Source organism: Lithobates pipiens, unplaced genomic scaffold (assembly GCF_037356315.1).
Source record: "Lithobates pipiens isolate NorthernLeopardFrog02 unplaced genomic scaffold, aLitPip1_a1.2 Scaffold_16, whole genome shotgun sequence".
NCBI lineage: Eukaryota > Metazoa > Chordata > Amphibia > Anura > Ranidae > Lithobates > Lithobates pipiens.
In genome coordinates, this window is record NW_027507748.1 from 124764140 (window position 1) to 124782878 (window position 18739).

The 18739-nt window shown below is 46.3% G+C and overlaps 1 protein-coding gene across 3 annotated transcripts in view; it reads left to right on the forward strand.

Annotated features, from left to right (window-relative positions):
• Positions 1-18739, forward strand: part of RSKR (ribosomal protein S6 kinase related) — a 44843-nt gene that overhangs the window by 21146 nt on the left and 4958 nt on the right. The window lies entirely within an intron of this gene.

Below are 18739 nucleotides of genomic sequence, written 5' to 3' on the forward strand. Positions count from 1 at the left end.
TTAATTTTAGCCATCAGGGAAATCCAGAGGAGGGGTGTAGTAATAAAATTCCGCCACTAGAGGGCCAATCCCAGCATATACGTTTTATTATGTGGATCCTCACATCTATTCCGAAATGTATGGCTCAAAATAAGAGGGAAGGGGGAAGGAGAGAGAGAAAGGAGACTCCAATGGTGTAGTAGTTCAAAACAGGGCAGATAAATTTATTAAAAAGCGTAAAAGACTCTCACATTTCAACAGTATAAAAAAGCACAGTCAGGAAGATGGTGTAATGGCGACTTCCGCCAGTCTTACTCTACTTCCGGTACGTCCTACGGCCACTCCCTACGCGTTACGTCATACCACGTGACTTCTTCATGGGGATTGATCCCAATGAAGAAGTCACGTGGTATGACGTAACGCGTAGGGAGTGGCCATAGGACGTACCGGAAGTAGAGTAAGACTGGCGGAAGTCGCCATTACACCATCTTCCTGACTGTGCTTTTTTATACTGTTGAAATGTGAGAGTCTTTTACGCTTTTTAATAAATTTATCTGCCCTGTTTTGAACTACTACACCATTGGAGTCTCCTTTCTCTCTCTCCTTCCCCCTTCCCTCTTATTTTGAGCCATACATTTCGGAATAGATGTGAGGATCCACATAATAAAACGTATATGCTAGGATTGGCCCTCTTTTTTTTAATCTTTAAACTTTTTTATTTTATTTGCTTTATATTCAGATTTACAAATATTGCCACAAAGTAATCACATACAATAATTCCCCTTACAGACAAATTTCCCATATCCCCCCCTCCCATCCTCCCTCCCCCTATCAACCCCCTCCCATTCCCTCCGCCAATAATATTCCATTCACAAGTTATACAAAAGAAAATTTTAAATAACATCAAACTTAAACAAATTACTCATTCCCTTCTCCCATCCCCCTCCCCACCTTACATTCATTCCCTCCTTCATCCATCACTCTTGCAACTTACTCACCCTTTCACATTACTCACCCCACTTTCCCCATATTTTAACAAACTTCCCATAATTACCTCTTTTCCTATATATGTATTCCTCCTTTTTTATGTTATCTTTCACCCTTTCCATCCATTCCTTTACTGTAGGCGCTTCCCTCCTCTGCCATTTGAACGCAATTAATTTCCTCCCCTGAAAAAGGCATCTAATGACCGCTGTGTGGATATCCCTTCGTACCTCCTCTTCTTCTATCAATCCCATTATACAGATTTTAGCTTCTACTTCCAATGATAACCCAAACACCTTATTAATTTTCCCTATTATTCCTACCCAATATCTATATAATCTTGGGCATCGCCAAATCATATGTATTAAATCTCCTCTTCGGTCCCCACACCTTTGGCATTCTGCATCCTGTCTACTTCCAAATCTAAACAATTTAAGAGGAGTGTAATATACCCTATGGATTAAATACATTTGAGATATACTATTTGATGGAGATAAGGAAACTTTCGCCCCCAGTGCCAGAACCTTTTCCCACTGTTCTACCGATATTGGGCCCACCTCTCTTTCCCATTTTGCCTTTTTTTTCTCCTCTATTACCCCTTCTTGTTCTGTTCCCTTTAGATACCTATAGATCTCAGAAATACCTCCTTTCGATATATTATAGCTTATGATTCTCCTGAGTGCAGGCATCTTACTCCATTCCAACTTCCTGTTTCTAAATTGTGCCTCTAACGCATGTTTAATTTGTATATAATTAAGGAGGTAATAAGCCGGTAACCCATATTCATCCCTTAGTTCCTGAAATGTTTTCAGTCTCCCGTCCTTATATAGTTGTACTAAGAAGTGTATCCCCCTCCGGTCCCATTCTACTAATCTCCCCATTTTCTTAATTTCCTCTAAGTTTTTATTTTCCCATATTGGTGAGAATTCTGTATATCATCTGTACCCCAATATTACTTTTACCTCCTCCCAACACTTTACCATCAGTTGGACTGTGGGGCAGCTGGTCCTAAATGAGTCGGCTTCCGCGGCTTCCGCGACCGTATTATGTGGAGTATCCCTCCCCAGGGGTCCACCCCCCCTTCCTGTCACTGCCACCAGGTTACCTCCCCTCATATACTGTAATTGGGCAGCCAGAAAGTAGTATCTCATATTAGGTAGTGCCATCCCACCCATTTCCCTTGGTCTCTGTAGTACTTGTAAGCTAATTCTTGCCACACTGTTCTTCCATATCACCTCTCTAAACAAACTTTCCATTTTTTTAAACCAATATTTTGGAATCCAAACCGGTGAGTTTTGTATAACATATAATATTTGAGGCATCCACACCATCTTAATTAAGTTGCACCTACCGGCTACTGACAAGGGGAGGTTCTTCCATATTCTAATTTTACGTTTTAATTTTGACATAAGTGGAACTAAATTCCCTGCTATATACTGCCTTGGGCCGTCATTTTCACTCCCAAGTACTTCATTTGTTTAACTGTTTCTATTTGGGATACCTGTACTGGCAGTGGGGTATCGAGGGGGTCCACTGGTAGGAGGGCAGATTTTTCCCAGTTAATTTCAAGTCCAGAGAAATACCCGAATTCTTTTATCAGGGTCATTGCCGCCACCAGTGAGGGCCCCGTGTCCCCTAATAACAGCAATACATCGTCTGCATACAAGGCAACCTTTTCCTCTTCGTTCCCTCTTTTAAACCCCCGGATATCCTTCGCCTCTCTCAAGGCTATAGCCAGAGGCTCCATCGAGAGGGCGAAAAGCAGGGGCGACAAAGGGCACCCCTGTCTTGTCCCCCTCTCCAAATGGAACCCCTCTGAACATTCCCCATTTATTCTCACTTTCGCCCTAGGGCCTGTATACAGTACTCTTATCCATTGCATAAATCTCGGACCAAATTGAAATTCCGCCAACACCCTCCTCAAATAATGCCACTCCACACTATCGAAGGCTTTTTTTGCATCTAAGGACATAACTGCTCTATTCCCTTTGTTTTCTGAAGGAATCTGAATGTTTAAATAGGTGCGTCTCACATTCATATTTGTGGACCGCCCTGGGATAAACCCAGTTTGGTCCTGATGTATTAGTTTTGGTATTATGTTTTTTACCCTTGTTGCAAGTACTTTTGCCAAAATTTTAACATCTGAACACAATAACGATATAGGTCTATATGATGCGGTCTCCAATTGGTTTTTCCCTTCTTTTGCTAGGACCACCACTGTGGCCTCCATCATTGATTGCGGCAGCTGTCCTGCTTCAAAAGCACCATTGAACACCTGTAGGAGAGCCGGTAAAAGTATCTCCCCAAATTTTTTATAAATCTCTATCGGCAGTCCATCCGGACCTGGTGCTTTCTGATTTGTCATTTCTGCTGTTACTTTTTGCAGCTCCTCCAGGGTCAATGGTGCTTCCAAGCCCTCCCTATCTTCCTCCGACAGCCTGGGTAATGTTATTTTCCCAAAAAATTCCTGCATCTCCCCCTCTACTTCAGAGTTTGAAACTTTATATAGTTCCTCATAATATTTTCTAAACTCTTCCACTATTTCAGGTGTTGACTTCCTCATACCTCCCTCCCTGTCCAATATCGCCGGTATTATTGGGGACGAACTATTTGATTTAGCAATCATTGACAATACCCTCCCCACTTGTTCCCCTTCGCCAAAGAAGGACTGCCTCTGAAACTGCCTTTTCTTCTCTTCTTTCTCCCATATAAGTCTTTTATATTCTACCTGATTTTTCTCCCATTCCTTGGAAATTTCTTCTGAGGGGGCCCTTATATACCTCTCTTCTGACCTCCTTACCCTTTCTTTTGCTTCTATTTCCTTTGCTACCCCATTCTTCTTAATCTGTGATATCTTTTTTATTAGTTCCCCCCTTAAGAAGGCTTTCAAGGTATCCCACATTATTCCCAGGGACATAGATCCCACATTTATGCTCAAAAATTCTTTTAGATTTTCTTTTACCCCCTCCATATTATCCATTAGTTCTAACCAAAATGGATTTATCTTCCATTCCCTTCTGCTACATCCTCTCCCTATTGTCATTAAAAACATTACCGGTGAATGGTCCGAAATTCCCCTTGGCTCGTACTCCACTTTCTCCACCATCCCCAGCGCCTCTTCATTACACAGCACCATATCGATCCTGGACAAGGTGGAGTACGTCTTAGAGTGACAAGAATACTGTTTTTTTAAGGGGTTCCACCTTCTCCATATATCCACAAAACCTGTTTCTTCACAGAATTGAAATAACAACCCATTAGGTCCCTCCCTACTACCGACCTTCTGTGGGAACCTATCTATTTTTTGATCCATTATCATATTAAAGTCCCCTGCTATTATGACTGGGATTCCAGGCTTATCCTTTATAAACTTCAGCAGTTCATATAATATTTCTGCATTAAATGGTGGTGGGATATACACAGTTGCAATCACACATACTCTATCTTCTATACCACAAAAAAGGAACACATATCTCCCTTTAACATCTATGATGCTCTGCCTGCAGGTTAGACCCGACCCAGGATCTATTAAGACACTCACTCCCCTTGAGTAGGAGGTGTATGTAGAGTGATATTGTATCCTATATTTTCTGTGTCTTAGCACACTGATTGTATCTCGGTCCAGGTGGGTCTCCTGCAAACAGAGCATCCCATAATTACCCATATTTCCCATGGAAAATAACGCACGTCTCTTCAGCTGTTCCTTCACCCCCCGTACATTCCAAGAACAGATTTTAACCTTTTTAGTGAAGTTCCCTACCTTACTGCTTACTCCCATATTTAAAGCCTAAAAACACAATATCATACTTTTATTCTCCATTCTACGTGCTTTCTCTGTGTTTTCACACGTGATCTCCCCCTTACCTTTCTTTTTTTTTCCTTTTTTTTTTCCCCTGTGCTCCAAAATTTTAGTCCCACACATATTTTGTATCTCATATTTACCATATTTCTTATGCACATTTTACACACATTTTATATAAATTGAACAATATTATTTCCTTGTGCCTCCCTTAATTTCATTTTCTTGTGCCCTTTTTCACTGACCACCGTATTTAATGCAATTTCACACATCAACTTTATACTTAAATATTTTTTGTGCAATTAAAAATCCTTTACCATGCCTACCTATATCCTTTCCTATCCTTTCAACCTCCTTTCTCTCGCTATCATTCATCCATTCATACTCCCCATCCCTTTTTTCTTTCCCCTCCCCAACCCTCCCATGCCCCACTTGGGGCCCTTCTAAGGGGCTTTCAACATGACCGTTTTTACCTCCCAGGGTGATATATCCTCCCCACCTACTCGCCCTACCCACCCACTCCCATTACTCTTATTTCTATAACATAAAATAGTCCACATTACTGCCGAAAAAAAAAAAAAAAGGGGAAGGGGGGAAGAAGAGAGGGAGGGAGACAAACAGAGCAATATGGGGGCATTCCCTCTTAGTCCGGAAAAAAGAAAAAAAAAAGGAAAAAAAAGAAAAAAAAATGTCCATTTTCTTTCTGTTTTCATATTACAGCTTTCCCCTCTGTTGCAGCAGACATTTATTTTCCTCCAACCACGACTTAACTTCTTCTGGACTATTAAAAAATATGTTTTCCCCAAATGCTGATACCCTCAACTTTGCCGGATAAAGCAATGCATAATTCACTTTAAGACTCTGCAATTTCTTTTTGCACTCTATAAACTTGGCTCTCTGTCCTTGCAGCTCTGAGGAAAAATCCGGATACAATGAAATCTTTATCCCATTATATTCAAGATTATGCAGTTCTCTTGCTCTTTGAAGGATAACAACTTTATCTCTATAGGACAGCAATTGGATGATTATGGGTCTAGGATGACTTCTTCCTTCCACCATCCTAAACGGAATTCTATACGCCCTTTCGATTGCAAAAAATCTTGATAGCTTCTCACTCCCTACTTTATCCTTTATCCATATTTCCATAAATTCAGCAAGATCATTGCCTTCACTTTTCTCCGGAAAACCTAAGACTCTGATATTTTTCCTGCGTATAATATTTTCCATATTGTCCATTTTAGCCATACACAAATTTAACTGGCCCTTCATCATTTGCATCTCCTGTTTCAGCGGGAGTACATCATCCTCCACCTGGCTGACTCTCTCCTCCATATCTGATATACGGGCCGCAGTTTTCTGTACTTCATTTTTAAGATTTAACCCATCTTCTCTTATCTGCTTTAATTGATCTGATACATCATCCAATGATAATTTACATGTATTCACCGCAGAAAGAATTTCTTTTAGTGATGGTTCTTTACCTTTTGCCCAAATTTCTCCTTCTGTACTTATCTCAGTGTCCCGTCCAGTCCCCCTCTCTAAGGAGAGATTACTCACGGACGCTTGTGCTTCCGATATTCCACCCATTACACCCGTAGTGTCCGACCGGACTGCCACACATATTGCTTTATTTAAACTTGTCGGCTCTATTTCGGTCGTCAAGCCCTGGCTTTTCCTTCCGACCGTTTGCACGGCTGCAGTACTCTGCGGCCGCCCCTCTCCGACTTGCACGTTCTTTTTGGGTGTTTGGTTTGGAGTCTGATTAGGCGTATGGGCATATCGCTCCAGTTTAGAAGCGGCGGCAGCAGCAGCAACGCCTGTCAGCCCGGTCGAGTGACCAGCCTTATCTTTGGAACAACGTAATGTTTGTGATCCATTATGTGTGGTCGCCTCCTCCACCCCCCTTTTCCTGGTCATACCTTCAGGTCTTACGTCTCTTCCACCGGGGGGGGGGTATCGCTCAATCCCTCCCTTCGCTTTGATTCCCTCTCTCACAGGGTTTCTTACGTGGGGATCGATGTTCCTCTATGGGAGAGCTTCCTGTGGAGACCTCCACATACCTCCACTGTTGCGCCATTCGGTCAACCGAATGTACCGTTACTCTCGCTTTGGTGGTGTCACAGCTTCGCAGCGTCCCCTCGTTTCGGCACCTCAACGCTCGGCTTCTCCTTCCCTCCTCCTCCTCCACACTACCTCGGCAGCATTAGTCTCTGGAGCGAGCGGTAGGTCTGAGCCCGCCGCGACCTCTCACCCTGACATCCGGTCACGCCCCGCTGGTCTACCTTGAGACTGGGGATTGGCCCTCTAGTGGCGGAATTTTATTACTACACCCCTCCTCTGGATTTCCCTGATGGCTAAAATTAATGAATGAAATGAGAGAGTCCTGGGGCTTGTTTGATCAGCTTGTTTACTTCGTCTGAAGGTGAGAGTTCTGGGAGCCTGGATTAGTGGAATTTTATCATTGGTCCTTCCTCCATTCAATTTTTCTTATTTTTATCTGTGCTTTCATATGGACTATTTTTTCTTTTACTTAATGTAATTTTTGCACTTATTATTACTTTGAGTTTTTTCATCTTATTATATGAGTGGCACGATTTGCGCAGGACCCCCCCCCCTCCCTTTTTTAATAAGCAGTTATCAACCACATCAAAATAAATCCCGGAGCGCCCCATTCAAATCACAGAAAACTCTGTGTTTTAGGAAGGTTAACTAATGTCAGGGAATGTTAGAACAATTAGTTTAGACTGCTATATTGATCGTTTAATCAATCAGTGCCTCCAATACAAAAATAATTTATAAAAAAATTAAGTTGAATAATTTATTCCCAAGCTACTTTGCCCAATGCAGAAATTCTAAAAAAGTATGGACTGCAAAACTAGAAAAATTAATTCAAGTTTATTTACAATAGGTCTCTTTACAGACACCAATAACAGTCAGATTAAGAGTCTTACATAGGCACTAAAATTTGATTCATAATGAATTACCTAAAGAGGAAGTAAACCTCCCTGTATTGTTTGTACCTATAGGTAAGCCTATAATAAGGCTTACCTATAGGTGCTGCAAATATCCCCTAAACATGCACCGTTTAGGAGATATTTACTGTATATGCCGCCGATGATGTAATCGGCAAATGCCTTCTGAAGGAACGGCGACCCGTGCCATTTCTTCAGAGCCCTGTGCCATGACCGGCAGCTCCCATGTGCACGTGCGGGAGAGACGGGACTCTGTGTGTGTAACATGAGAGCTGAGTGGAGGAGATATGACGGCTCGGTTATTTCCTGGTTTTAGGCTGCTGGAGAGGGAGATGGTGAGGCTGCAAATGAATGCATTTTAATATTGAATGCATTTTAAAGGAAGGCATTTTAATATTGAAAGCAGTTTAAATAGGAGGGCTTCGTTCTAAGGTAAATATTTCATAATGTGCTAGTATGCAAGGCAGGATTTATTATAAGGTGCGGTTTACTACCGATTTAATCGTTTGGGGGTCACAGTATTTTCAAATGGAGACTTTAAGCTACAGAGCTGGCATAGTGATCCATAATTCAATATTAACCGCTTGCCAACTAGCCGCCGCAGTTATACTATGGCAGGTTGGCACGGCTGTGCGACAGAGCCAATGCGCATAGCCGGCAGACGTGATGTCCACCAGCGACCTGCGATCATTCCAGAGAGAGACAGAATTGGTATCTGTCAATGTAAACAGACAGATCCCCATTCTGTCAGGGAAGTAGAGAGAGATCTGCTGTTCCTAGTGATCAGGAACAGCTATTTCTCGCTATTCCCTGTCAGTACACTGCCTCCACAGTTAGAAACACCTCCCTAGGGAACATTTAACCCCTTGATAGCCCCCCAGTGTTAACCCCCTTCCCTGTCAGTGATAATTATACAGTAATCAGTGGATTGTTTAAGCTCTGATCACTGTATAAATGTCAGTGGTCCCAAAAAAGCGTCAAAAGTGTCCGATCTGCCTGCCGCAATGTTGCAGTCTCCCTAAAAAAATGCTAATCACCACCATTACTAGTAAAAAAAAAAAAAAGTCATAAATATATCCCCAATTTTGTAGACGCTATAATATTTTCGCAAACCAAATTAATATACACTTATTGCAATTTTTTTTTACCCAAAATATCTAAAAGAATACATATTGGCCTAAACTAATGAAGAAATTCGTTTTTTTGGATATTTATAGCAAAAAAAATTGTAGGTCTTTATTTGTGTATAGCTCAAAAAATAAAAACCGCAGAGGTGATCAAATACCACCAAAAGAAAGCTCTATTTGTGGGAAAAAAGGACATAAATTTTGTTTGGGTGCAATGTCGCACGACCGTGCAATTGTCAGTTAAAATGACGCAGTCTCTTGGATTTTTTCCTATGAGAGCTACAATCAAGAGCTGGACTGGGCGACGGGCTGGACACTAAGATCCAGTGGTCTCCCCAGTCTGGCCAGCGAGCGCGTGCAGACCACAGCTATGCACTAGGTCGGCCGCGACATAGCCCCACTGGACGGGGTTGGCCCTGCAAGTTAAACATCTCGCATACGACCAGGTCTCGGCCTGTATTGCAGCATTCCCCATGGCCAACAGCCCCCACCTTGGCGGCGAGGAGGATCTGAACTGTGTGTTACCTGCACACTCTCTGGAGCAGTAAGTAAAGGGCCCCCTCCTCTCCTTTCCTGGAGTGGTATGGGGTGTGCTGGTACTCCCTAGGGTGGTCAGTCCCTGTTAGGTAACTTGGTGGTGAGCCTGACTTGGTGGAAGTAGACTTCCCTTACGACTCTGGTTCAGGGCCCACTGGAATGGAGACAGTGGTCCCGTGAGCGCAGCAGGGTAGGAGTGTCTGAGCCGGATGCAGCGGCTGGTGCAGACTGTAGAGATGGTCCTCTGGATGGCTGGGACTGCAGAAGCTGGCAGAGCAGATGGAGGGTCAGCAACCAGGAATAGGAAGGCACAGGAACAGTGGCAGCAGATCCTGGAAGGAACACACTTGGAACAAGCAGAGGGATGGTCAGACAGGCCGGGTCAGAGCATGTTAGACAATCAGGCATATACGGCAGGCAAAGGCAAGGTCACAGGCTAGCAAAGGTTCAGCAACAGAGATAGGCAAGTCCATAAACAGGGTCAGGTAGGCCGGGATCAGGGTTGGAGAGATCAGCAAGGTCAGACGGAAGCCGGGTCAGTAATCGCAATCAGACAGGCAGGTATCAGAAGTCTCAGGTACAAGCTGCAGACAAACAGCGCCGCACAAGTTCAGCTGTCATCTTTAAATAGGGCTACTGGCGCCAAAACCATGCTAGCTGGCCAAAAATTTAGGTCACGGCTTTTTCAGCCTACTAAGCCGCAGCTTGCTAGTCCACACGGCCACGCCGGATGCCTTCTACCAGAGGGACGGCGCTGTGGGGGCTCTGAGGGTGACCCTATTTTGGGGGGGTTGAGTGGGCCCTCCATAGGTGCCCCTCCTGTGTTCTTTGCATTATCGCAGGTGGTGCTTGGGCATATAGGCTAGTAAATGCCCCCCCGCCTCATCAGTCTGGACAGATCCTATGTCTGGCTCTGCGGTCGTGGATGTGGCCCACCTCTTGCAGGGTTGATGGCCACACAACCTGTCCTGTCGGTTAGTGAGGTTGTTCATTCACAACTGCAGTGGTGTACAAGAAGGTGCTGGTTGGCTCCCTTATTACATCTGTGCGGGAAACTTTAAAGATGGAGGATGCAGCTGTGGCGGAGGTGCCGGTCCCCTTGGCACCCATAAACTGTCCCCCTCCTATTTTGGGATATTTGCTCGTAAAGCCTGGCAGTGTCCAAAGCATCCCTTTGTGGTTCCAAAGACGTTTCGCTGTAAGGTACCCATTTGTGGAGTCCTTCATTAAGGAGTTGACTGTTCCACCAGTAGTGAATCCCCCTGTCTCTAGGGAGCACAAGGTGACTATGATTCTGGGAGGAGTCTCCGGCTTTTAAGGATTCAGCTGACATACCTGGAGGGGGAGCAGATTCCCTCTATTTCTGTGTTGAGTTTCTGTGTTGAGCTCCTGTTACCTGGTTGGCTCTTGTATTAGCTTTGGGATTTTTCTTTGTCCCACCCCTCATGTTTGGCACTGCTTTGAGACATACTTATGGTTCTGAATAAGGAAGCGCTGTGTCTGTCAACGAACGAATGAGAAAAAAGGACAGACACAGCACCCACCCCTCTATGGAGTTCTGAAATGCTTCTGATACTGCTGGGGACAAAACTGAAGGCCTATAGCAGAGAGGGGGGTGTATATCACCTAGGACTGTCCATGGGCATAGACAAGTCTTTTTTTTGCCTAGTGTCCTACTCCTGTAAGGGGAGATATAACCTATGGTTCGGAATAAGGAAGAGCTATGTCTGTCAATGAACTCAGAGAAACAGATTTTACGGTAAGTCAAAAATCCTATTTTCTCTCATAACATTGGAATATAGAGGGCCACTATTTCATGTATAGAAACATTTCCATATTGACTTTTGTCTGAAGTTTTCACAGAATGTCTTGAGCTTTGATAACAGGGCACCTGTGTGCACAGAAACCTGTTGAATAGGACTATACCTCTTCTCTTAAATTTGTTGATCTTTCTTATTGTCAGAACAATTAAAGACCAGCTGGAATATAGGATTTGTATACTACTAGGCTACTTTGTTTCGGAAATCATTTTTTTCCTTTACTGAAAGCCCCTGGTCTTAATTTATCTATATACAATTTGCTTGCAGAGCAATCTGATTGAAGATGTAAACCCAGTTTTCCTGTCTTGTAACTTTTGGGACTTTAAGACATGACCTTTAAGATTTCAGTCTAAATGACTTCCAGACAAGTTCATAGTTAACCACTTCCCACCTGGCCAATGTACATATATGGCCGGGTGGGAGCTCTCTACTTCTGAGAGGACGTTCAGGAACGTCCTTCAGAAAGAGGGGGATCGCGCGTGTGTCCGCGCAGCGGCGCGATCCCGGTGCGCTTGTGTCACCCGGACACGCCGCATCTGGGATCAGCAGGAGGGCTCTGTGATTGGCCCTCCTGATCACATGACAGCCGTGTCCAATCACAGCCGTCATATGATGTAAACAGCCGGTTGCTAGGCAATTGGTTCCTCCTCTCCTCACACAGAAGTCATCGCTGAGAAGAGGAGAGCAGATCGCTGCAGCCGGCTGATGATCAGTGAGTATGAGCTGTTTTTTACAGCTTTTTACTCACTGATCACCAGCCTAGTGTAAACACACAACACACCACACAGTATAAACACAATGTCCCCACATATGTCCCCAAAACACACATGTCCCCCAAAACACACATGTCCCTAATAATAAAAACATGTCCCCCACATATGTCCCACTAAAATCACATGTCTCAGTGATTATCTGTACACATATGTTCGTGATCACCTGCACACATATGTACATGATCATTTGCGTACATGTCCGTGATCACACAAACCAATTATTATACATTTAACCAAATTTTTTTTACCAAAGACATGTAGCAGAATACATTTTGGCTTAAATTTATGACAAAATTCGATTTTTTTTTTTTTTTTTCAAATATAATCTTTATTTATTTAACTCCAGAAGGGGCGGTGCCCCATGATACATACAGGAAAACATACAGAGCCATGACTACAAATATCAGTATGACATCAAATATAACAGAGCAGTGTACAAGTCATGAAAGAACAATCAAATAAACGATCGGCCACTGCTCAGATCAAAAGTAGCAGCAACCTACGTCATAGCTCAGGTAGACGATTTTGAAACGGGGGTCGACCCCTGCGCCCCCCACGCACAGTGTGAGGGGGGGCATCCAGGGCTGTCAAAAAGACGGAGCGAAGGGAAGAGGGATGACAAGAGGAAAGAGGGAGGGGGAGAAGAAGAATCAAGAAAGAAAGAGAAGAAAAGGAAAAAAGATAAGGAAAAAAGAAAACAAAAAACAAAAGAGGGGGAAAGAGGGGGGGGTGAGAAAGTAGAGAAGGCGGGGTAGGGAGAGGCAAGCGGATGTGCGTGGACACGGCGGTGGCCTGAGATACCAACCCTGCAGGGATGATGCGGTAGGGTCAGGTCGTCAACAGACGCTGACCTTCGTCCGAAAATATAAACATACACCATATATCCCAGGTCTTCTTAAAGACCTCCTGTTTATGTTGGGCCGTGAAGATTAAATCTTCTAGTTTGCGTACTTCCTCCACCTTCCGCAGCCAATGTGCCACAGTCGGGGGAGAACGCTGTTTCCAGTGAAGAGGAATACATGCTTTAGCTGCATTGAGGAGGTGGCAGATCAGCGATCTCCTGTATCTTTTAACGGGGATTGTAGAATGATGAAGCAGAAAAAAGGCCGCCTCTTCCGGGACAGCATGCTCCGTAAATTTCTGGGTGATGCGACGAACCTCGCCCCAGAACCCACGCAGCTGCGGGCAGGACCAGAAAACATGGAGCAGGGTACCTCTTTCCTCCTCACACCGCCAACACTGGTCCGACGAGGAAGGGAAACACCTGTTCAATCGTGAGGGGGTCAGATACCAGCGGTTAAGTACCTTAAAGTTTGTTTCCTGAATCTTAGTACAGGGAGAGGACCTAAGGGCTAGAGTAATAATGCGTTGAGATTGCGTTTCCGAGAACGTACAATTAAGGTCACCCTCCCATTTAGACAGACAGGGTAAGCGTGGGGGATTCCGCGGTGTGGATAACAACGCGTACGTCTGTGAGAGGACGTGTGTCAACGGGTCTATGCCGGAGCATAAAGCCTCAAATGGGGTTAAAGTTTGCGTGAAGTCCCGGGGAGTGGTAAGGCCTTCCAGAAGGGGAGTCGATACATACCTGACGGTTCAGAGAGTTCGGAAATCGAAGGCCAGCGTCCCTCAGTCATAAATTTAGCCGCATAATCGTGGCCAGCTTCTCTAAGGGGTGCGTACTCAACGCAGCGTAGACCGGGTTCGAACTTTGGGTGACCCAGGATTGGAAGTAAGAGGGACATATTTGACCGAAGGAACTTTTGAGCAGTGGCGTGGTAGCTATGCTTCAATGTCGTCCCTATCAATGGGTGTGTTTTCATATCTGTCGGGAGGTCTTTGTAGCACCACAGTGCTCCGCGTAAGGGTATACGGACCTGGGACTGTTCTATATGGATCCAGAGTTTAGAGGCACTATTTCGTCTCCAGTCAAGTATCCGCCCAAGGTGAGAAGCCAGGTAGTAGGAGCGTATGTCAGGAAGTGCGAGACCACCCCACTGTTTGGGAAGTATTAGTTGTGAGTGGCGTAGCCTAGGTTTTTTATGCGCATAGACAAATCTGGTGAAAAGAGATTGTACTTGCTTAAAAAAAAGTGGGGGTATATGTATGGGTAATGCTTGGATGAGGTAAATAAATTTGGGCAGGATGCTCATTTTAAGGAGGTTACACCTTCCGAACCAGGAATGGAGACCTCCATGCCATTTCTCTAGGAGCAGTCGGGTTTTGGTCAGTAGTGGCGGGAAGTTAAGTTCAAACGTCCGGGAAATGTCAGCTGGGATTTTTGTGCCTAGATATGTTAGGGCGGTGTCGGTCCATCTGAAGCTAAACCCGGCCTGCAAATCGGACAAGGTCCGGGAAGGGATCGCTATTCCCATGGCTTCCGATTTAGTGAAATTGATTTTCAGGTGAGAGAGAGCCCCATAACGCTTAAACTCGTTAAGAAGATTCGGCAAAGAGATTGTGGGATTCGTCAAGGAGAACATGAGGTCGTCTGCGTATGCAGAGATTTTACAGTGCGAGTTGCCAAACTGGAGCCCTGAGATATCTGGGTTAAGTCTAACGGTGCAAAGGAACGGTTCAAGGGACAGGGCGAAGAGTAAAGGGGACAGGGGGCAGCCCTGTCTCGTCCCATTCCCAATAGGGAAAGGACTCGAGAGGACTCCATTTGCCTTGACCCGAGGGGGACGAATAGATGCTGGTGATCCATTTCATCATCCGTTCGCCCAAGCCAATGTGGCGGAGAACAGAAAACATATAATTCCAATTGACCCTGTCAAATGCCTTTTCGGCATCAGTGTTAACTAAAAGACATGGGATTTTGCGGGAATGCGCGGCATGGAGTAGATTCAAGACCTTTATAGTATTATCTCTTGCTTCTCTATGGGGTATGAACCCCACCTGATCCAAATGTACAAGGGTCTGGAGATGGTGCGCTAGTCTGGAGGCAAGTATTTTGGAAAACAGTTTTAAATCTAAGTTCAACAGGGAAATCGGTCTATAGCTGCCACATTGGTTTGGGTCCTTCCCTTCTTTAGGAATCAGAGAAATATGGGCTCTCAAAGTGTCCCGCGGAAAGTCGGCTCCAGCTCCTAGTGCATTAAAGAAAGACACCAGACGTGGACCTAGTATCGGGAATAGAGCCTTATAATATTGGGCGGTGAAGCCGTCTGGGCCTGGGGCCTTATCAGCCTTCATAGCAGTCACTGCCATTTGTAGCTCTTCTAAAGTTATCGGTTTTTCCAATAGAACCCGTGATTCTGATGGGAGTGAGGGGAGCTGGGAGTCGGCAATATACTGGTCTATCTGCGATTGATTGTGGGAGGGGCTCGGCAGGTTATATAGGCCGGAGTAGAAATCGCCAAAAGTCGTGGCGATTTGTTGCGGGGTGGAGATCCGCTGACCCTGCGTGTTGATCACGTGGGGGATAAAGGACGCCGATTTGATAGCTTTGACCGATTTGGCCAGCGTCTTCCCGCATTTATCTCCCGTTTCGTATGATAAGCGACGGGAAAACTGAATCGCCGCTTTGGCCTTGTATTGAAGCGCTTCGGTTATTTGCGTGCGAAGAGTGAGAAGTTCCGCTTCCAAGGGCTGTGTAGGGGCATGTTTATGTTTGGACTCTACAGAGGCTAGCTTGGTAAGTAAGAGGGCAATGTGCGCATTTCTTTTCTTTTTAATGGCGGCTCCGTGTTTAATAAGAGTCCCTCGGATCACTGTCTTGTGGGCTTCCCAGAGTATCCCAGGGTCACAGCCCTGCGTATCATTGTCCCGAAAGTACAGGTTAAGTTCCCTAGTCACATCCGCGAGAACTTCAGGAGTTTGCAAGAGGCTTTCGTTTAACCGCCAAAAGAGGGATCGGGGCGAGGGGTGGTCGCTAAGGGTATAGGTTAAATAGATGGGGGCATGATCCGACCAAGTAATCCGACCCAAGGAGGTAGAGGAGACCAAGTGGAGTTGGTCGTGCGGGATTAGGAAGAGGTCAATCCTGGAATAAACCTTATGGGGGGCGGAATAGAAGGTGTAATCCCTCTCACCAGGGTGTTGAAGCCGCCATATGTCCATCAATTGGGTGTCATGTAAAATTTGTGTTATGCGCTTCCTGCAGGTAGATGAGATAGAGGAGTGACCGGAAGAGGTGTCAGATGCGGGGGACAATGGGACATTAAGGTCGCCACCTAGGATTAATTGGCCCAGCTTAACATCCATCAATTTGTCTAAGGTGCGGCTGATGAAACCATCTTGGTGGTCATTAGGGGAATAAAGCGAGGCTAAGGTAAATTGCACGTCCCCAATCAGTCCCACTAAAAATAGAAACCGCCCGGCAGGGTCAGCCGTAATCACCTGACACTGCCAAGGTAATCTGCTGGAGATCAGAATTGACACACCTTTAGATTTAGAGAGAGGGTTAGTGGAATGGTAGACCTTGGAGTAATGCCTATTCTGGAGCAGTGGGAGCTTGTCATTCCTAAAATGTGTCTCTTGGATGAAGGCTATGTCCACACGGGAGCTCTTAAGGTCGTGGAGAAGCATGCGTCTCTTCTCGGGGGTGTTCAAACCCTTAGCATTCAGAGAAGCTACCGTGATAGAGGCCACCGCCATGTCTCAGGAGGGGGGGTATAGAAAAGCAGTACAGGTACCCAAAGGGGGCAGACAAGAAGAGAGCTGTAGAGGAGAGAGAGAGGAGAAGAGAGGGAGGAGGGGGAAAGGGGACGGTGACAGGGGAGCGGAAGCTTCCTACTCCCCAGATACCACGGGGAAAAGGTAGGGGTCAGCTAAGGGGAAGACTTAGTCTTCGGAGTGCACGAACCCGGAACGCCGGGGGTACACAATGGCCTATGTGGGGCGCGGGTAGGCAGGGGACCAGCGACGAGGTCCCGGGCCTGCCACCCACCTTGGCAAATGGAAAAGAAAAACAGACATAACAAATACAAAACCGTAACAGAAAATATAACAGTAAAGAAGCAGGCATAACAACCTAGATAACAGGAGGTATGGTTAATACCACTACTAGGAAACCTGGGCCTAGACATATGTACAGAAACCCAGCCGTAGCACCGCTACAGCACATCGAACAGAAACCTGGCAGTCATCACAGTAAGCACATCATATAAACCCCCCCCCCCCCCCCCAAAAAAAAACAAAAAAAAAAAAAAACAAATAAAAACACCCCATAAGTAAGCCATGGGGTCCCGCTGCCGCGTTTAAAGAACAGTTCTATCATCATCCAGGAACAACCCCTGAGGGGGAGTGAACAGCAGAATGAAGTGGTAAAACAGCCTAAGCGGGCGAGAGGGGAACCCACCCGACAGTCTCCTGCTGCGTCGAACGTGGAGGCCACAGAGTACAAATACATCAGCCAGGAGCTGGGCTCTCAGCCCTGGTAACACAGAGCAGTTCGCCCAGAAGTAAAGAAGGGAATTAACAACCGAATCCCTACATACCATGCCTCCCATGGGGACACCCTGCACAAAACCCCAAAGTCTCCAAATGAGCAGCACGTCTCGACCTAACCCCAGCTGGACAAGTCAATGACCCCCACCAGGCAGGAACTCCATAGTAGAAGTGACAGAGTTCTCTCTTCGCTAGGCAACCGTGCACCGCTGGGGAACTGAGGGTAACCCCCCACGGGCAAGGAGGAGGAGAAAAAAAAAAAAAAAAGTACCTGTCCGTGCAGAAAAGCAGCAGCATCGGCGGGAGGATGGGCAGTCGTGCCAGCGGGCAAGCTCGTAAGCCACCCAGACATCACCGCTGGTCTCCAGCTGGCGGGGGGCCCCGAATAAAAGCAGGGGGCGTCCGGTGTGAACCCGTACTAGGGTTGAAGCTGGGGGGCCGAGGAGGGGACCTGGCAAGTAGCGAGCACCGCTGGCTGCAGTGTAGGAAATGTCGAGATCGCTCAGGTGCCACATCAAGGGGGGGGTGTTCTTCCAGTATGTCAGGAAGTCTCCGTCGCAGAGAGTAGCAGGCGATGATCTCGGGGCCTGGGCGGCTCGGAGTGGAGGAAAAGACCAGAACGGCAGCAGTTAAAAAAAAAAAAATATAAAAAAAAAAAAAAAAAAAAAGGGGGGGGGAGAGAGGGGGGCGTGCAAGGCGATGTCAAAAGGATGTCAGGCAAATCAGTTACTATCACCTATCCTTCCCGATCGTTTTCGCGGGAGAGGGTGCGCGGACGACGGCCCTCTCTCTGCCGTCTCTGCGGCCGCGGCATGGGCATTCCCGAGGCAGATGGGCGGCCCTGCGACCGCGGTAGGTAGGCCAGCCAATTGGGCACCGCAATCGGATCCGTATCCAGGAAGGTGAACAACTCTGGAAGAGCCTCCGGCGATTTCAGCAAAAAAGATCTCTGATTTCTGGTGAAGGTGGCAGAGAGAGGATAGCCCCAGCGATAGGTAGCATTACATCGCCTGGCCAGATCCAGTAGGGGCTTGAGAAGGGATCGGCGGTGTAGAGTCGGTCTAGAAACATCAGGGAGGATCTTCACACTGGCCCCGTCGAAGTCCACTTCACCCGCTTCCCACGACCTTCGGGCAACAATCTCCTTGTGGGTGTAGTGGTGCAGGCGACAGAGGACATCTCTTGGCCGAGCTGGATCAGACGGTCTTGGGCCCAGGGTTCTGTGTACTCTGTCGATCTCAAACTGTTCCGGCAGCTGCTCACCCGCCACTTGCCGAAAAATTGCGGTGACCGTGGCTAGGAGATCCGCGGGGCCGGTGGCCTCCGGGAGGCCGCGGAGCCGCAAATTATTCCGACG